At 52.3% G+C, this 4,751-nt stretch overlaps 1 long non-coding RNA gene across 1 annotated transcript; it reads left to right on the forward strand.

Moving 5' to 3' along the window:
- The first annotated feature begins 841 nt into the window (after positions 1-841).
- Positions 842-4,364, forward strand: LOC118970328 (uncharacterized). The gene is made up of 3 exons (XR_005058260.2): positions 842-921; positions 2,748-2,898; positions 4,163-4,364. It is a non-coding gene; the product is annotated as an uncharacterized lncRNA (long non-coding RNA).
- The last annotated feature ends 387 nt before the right edge of the window (positions 4,365-4,751 follow it).

Consider the following 4,751-nt stretch of genomic DNA (forward strand, 5'->3'; position numbering starts at 1 on the left):
AACCAGGCAGACTCTCCGGAACCAGGAAAACCAGACCCAGACACCAACAGACCTGTAGGAGTCCAAAGGGCAGTCTGCTATCTAAAGATGATGGCAGCATAATTAGTGTCCTCATGTGCAAAATGCAAACCAGAATCCCTCCCTTGCAGGTTTGCTGTTTAGATCCACCATGCACATTGGTACAGGTTGTGCCCTACATAACTCTAAAGGGCATTATTCACAGCATCGTAATGGATTTGTATGTTTATTATTTTTAATTTGGATCTTTATTAGTTTTCCAGCAGGTAGCAGGAAAGTGTATCAAACAATGAGCACAGTTTCCTAACTGGCACAAAGATGTGCTGCTGTGAGCCCTCCAAGCCATGGTGTGTTAGGCGATTGGCATGGAGGAGTCCTTTGATGACTGTTCGCTGCCCATCTCTTTTTCTATAACACCAAACTTGTTCAACCTGCCTCAGAGTGCAGTTATGAAGATAAAATAATAGGTATTAAAATGTTTTTGTAGGCACGTTAAGCCACTGTCAAGTGTAGAGAATTAATGAACTGGCTAAGGAAGTTGAGGAGACTCCCTGAGGCTAGGCCCAGTCCACCCTGGGAGCACGTTATGTGCTTCTGGCATCAGCCAGGCCATGGTGCAGGGCCTCAGCAGGCAGATCCTGCGGCTGGGTGGGCAGGCCCCATGCTGAACAGACAGGAAGCTGATGCTGGCAGAGAAGGTGGGGGGCGGGATGGGGGGAGCAGCCCAGCAGTGGAGTCCCTGGGTTTCCCATAATCACTTTGCAGAGCTTCTGTAGTGACTTATGCAAGGATGGGAGGAGAGAATGAGAAACAGTGTCCACAGCTGGGAAGCAGGGAGGAGAGATGGATAGAGCAGGAGGCCCAGGAAGCAGGCGCGGCTGGATGAAAGATGGGGAGAAAGAGGTATGAGGACAGAGAGCAGGAGAAAGACTGAGCAGTGAGGTGGAGCAGAGAGGCCAAAAGCAGAGACAGAGAACAGACCGTGACAGAGGGGAGAGAAGGCAACATGAGACGGAGGGTCTGGAGAAGGACCAGCAGTAATGGGAGGGAGGGAGGGAGAAACTGACGCAGAGGAGAGAGCGGGGACTGGAGGGGAGGAGAGGGCCGGGACTGGGACTGAATCCGGTCAGGACAGGGCTCCCGAGAGGCAGATGCACTCCGGCTTTCAGAGCTCAGCCCCGCTGCTGCTCGGCCGCCCAGTCCTGGGCAGGCCCCTCACCCATGAAGTGGGGGTAATAATCCCTGCTTCTCCCTGCCCACCCACGCCTTGAGCTGTCGCCACCGGCACCTGGCTGGTGAGAGGGAGGCTGTGATGGTGGGGGTGACTGATATTTTCCCAGTGGGGGCGGCAGGCTTTGTGCAGCGCCCTGACTGGCTGGCTCAGGCAGGTTCCCGTGCCTGTTACAGGCCTGGCAGGAGGGCTGTAAGGGACACCGGGGCTGGCCCCAGGGTCGGGGGAGGGGGGCCTCTGCCTCCTTGCACCAATGGGAAGGCAGGTCTGGGATGCTTTCTCTCAAGCCCTCAGCAGCTCTGACAGAGCGCAGACGCCCTCTCTACCCCAGGCCCCCACCCTAGGCCTCTTTTGGGACTCCCAGAGGAGCTGACAGGGAGGCAACTGTGGAAGCGAAGCCCTAGAAACCAGATCCATGCGGCTGGCATCTCTCCCCTCTTCTCTGAGTGTGAAAAGCCCATAAAACAATTAAGCCCCATGTTGCCCTCCTGCCAGAGCAGCCGGGTACGTTTGTGCTTTGTGAAGTGTAATTAGTACCCAGATAAGATTCCCCCCTGCAGCTGTAGGAGAAGATAGGAAGCCCCATAAACCTGGGTCACCAGGAGGGCACAGGGGTAAAAAGGTAAAGGGAACAGCGGGCACACCCCGCCCTGTCCCAGGGAAAGTCTCCAACTGCAATTTTTACCTGGGGCAGGGGTGGCGGCTGCAGGCAACTTGGTCAATGGGTCCCTTTTTGGGGTGCACCATGGGACTTGGCCCAGACCTGGGGAAAGTGGCTGGCTATGGGAATCAGAGGTTAACCACTTTTTACCAACAACCAGAGTTGACATTAGGCCTGAGAGCACAGGTGTGGGTGGGCCGTCTGTCAAATATTAAATCATTTCTATCCTGAGCCCACAACCCTGCCCCCCGCCCCTCCCCCATGACCACCCCTATCCAGCTTCAGGGAGACGCAGAGGGCTCCAGGACCCGGTCGAGCGGCAGCCTGCATGTGTTGTGATTGTAGACAGTGCCCAAGTCCCGCCAGTGGTTAAATACTCTGAGTACTTCCCCTGCCAACAAGACTGGTAGGTTCCTAAGTGTGACTGTCTTAGAGGAGAATGGCCCACTGGTATCTGGAAGTAAGTGGGCCAAGGAGAGGACAGAGGGAAGGGAACAGTCCTTTCGTGAACCCCTGGGCACTGCTGGGCCTTGCATCAAGTGCATTAGTTCATTTAACCCTAACCGCACAGCGTGACTCGATGGAAAAAAGATGAGGACACAGAGGTGGCCAGGGCTGCCATGTGTGTTTGTTAGGTTGCTTACTGCACAACGGTGCCCAGCTGAGGGAGTGCGGCGGTTGCTGGGATACTGCCTGGGCTCGACCCACTAAGCTGCATCCTGGTAGAGGGCTTCGTCTGCCTGGAGGGTGTGCCTTCTCCTAATGTGCACAAATGTGCCGTAGGAGCCAGTGGCAGCCTTGAACTTGAGTTCTAATCCCAGTTTTGATACTTTCTAGTTCTATGACCTCAAGCAATTGGAGAAACCGAACCTCGGTGTTGTCATAACCGAAACTGGGGTTGCCGTTGCTTCTGGACAGAAACGATGTGAAGCTGAACTGACAGATTGTGTCTCCAGGACCCAGCACAGCCCCCAACCCACGGCAGCAGGTTAGCTGACAGTTTCCTTCCCACCTCTGCCCACCTGGGTTTCTCTTGGAGAAATTTTCGTTGGTGTTCTGGTGTTGGAAATGGCTGCCCTTCACCTGGTAATTCCGCCCTTAGAGACCATCTGCTGGGGGGAGCCTGCCATCACCACCCACACCCGACAAAGTACTGTCCCCACATTCCGTTTTCCTCTTAGAATGCTCAGGCAGCACAAGACACGCAGCCTCCACGTTCACAGGGAAGTTGAGAACAGTAGAAATTGGGGGTGAAGGCATCACACTATACTTGCATGAGTGGATTTTCATTTTTGCATGTGAATCCAAGCAGTTTCAACAGGCAGGAGCCTCTCCCTAATGGTTTCTGCATCTTCTCCCCTCTGGTTCTTCCATTTCCCACTTACGAAACAAAAAAGATTGCAGGGTGAACATGGCTCCCAAACGTCCAAGCTGGAAGGCTCCAGACAAGTCATCTGCTTCCATTTACTCATCGAGGCTGCGTGGAAGCCATCACCAAGCATCACCCAATTATCTTACTCTCCTGAACTCACTTGCTGCCTATTTCCCACAGCGCCGAGAGCAAGTTGCTCACAGCTTTCTCAGTGGGCCTCATCACCCAATTTCAGAGCTGGAGAGACATGGAAAGGTGCCAATCGGGATGGGCTTAGCAGCAATGTACCTTTCGCAATCTCCAAGTGTTCTGAGTTACTCATTCATGATCCAGTCTTGCTTTTAAGACTTCACCATTATGGGTCTTTTGTCTCTTAGAATACGGACAATGTGAATACTTCTAGAAAAATCTGGAACAGTGCCTTGTATACCGTGGGCCCTGCTCCCAAGCCTTCAGGGGTTCTCTACTGCTAGGCAGTGTTCAGGAGAGGGTGGCCATTCAGGAGAGGCAGTACAGGAAAAGATGTCACTTGTTCATTCTGGAGAATCTTTTAACTTAGATGATATCCTGGGGGGTTGGGGAGATTGAAGTGTATGGAGCAATATTTTAGCTCAGCCAGGTTGAGAAGGTGTCCCTGACCTCCTGACCACGTGGGGCAGACAGAGAGCATTCCTGGGATTCTGCTGTTTCTTTCATCCAGTTGTGTGACTGTGAGCATGTCCCTCTTATGTCTCATTTTTCTTATTTGTAAAATAAATGGTTGGACATAATTTCTGCTAAGGTCCATTTTGAAACTAACATCTACTCTGGCAATTAAGGCTGTTCGGTCTAGGGCCAGTTGCTTTTTTATGTTTTGTTTTTTGGTCTTTTTATTTTGCAGGCCCTGGTGGCAGACTGGTGACAGCACCGAGCACCTCACTGAGGCTGTTGGGAGGGCCTCAGTGGTGGGGGACCCATGGCGTCTGCTGTGACGGCAGTTGACTCATCAAGTGAGGACAAGTGTCTCTGCCCACTCCTCTTCATGTTTATGGAGTGCCTACTGTATACCCGGCCCAGTTCCAGCACTAGCAATACAAAGCCATTGTTTATGGGATTAATCCAATTTGTCTAATTGACCCTCTGCTATGTGTTCTGGGGAAAAAGACATGGAGGACTCTCAGTTATTCTCCTTAAGGAGTTCATAGTCTGCCTGGAGACATGGAGATGGTACGAAGGAGGCCAATGAGTGAGTCAGAAATGAGTAAAACAGCAGCCACAATAAATGCTGTAGTGAACATGGAGGAAAGGGGAATGCACGGGTGAGGCTCTGACTGTGCCAGGTACTTATTCCAAACGCTCATCACTTTACACATTGAGTAGGAGACACAGAGAGGGAAAAGGAGTTATCTAAGGTTGCTCAGGGATGTAGTGGCAAAGCCAGGACCAGAACTCAAGGAGAGCAGGACTCCTGAGTCTGTATTTGGGCTCTC

Source organism: Manis javanica, chromosome 10 (genome assembly GCF_040802235.1).
Source record: "Manis javanica isolate MJ-LG chromosome 10, MJ_LKY, whole genome shotgun sequence".
Lineage (NCBI taxonomy): Eukaryota > Metazoa > Chordata > Mammalia > Pholidota > Manidae > Manis > Manis javanica.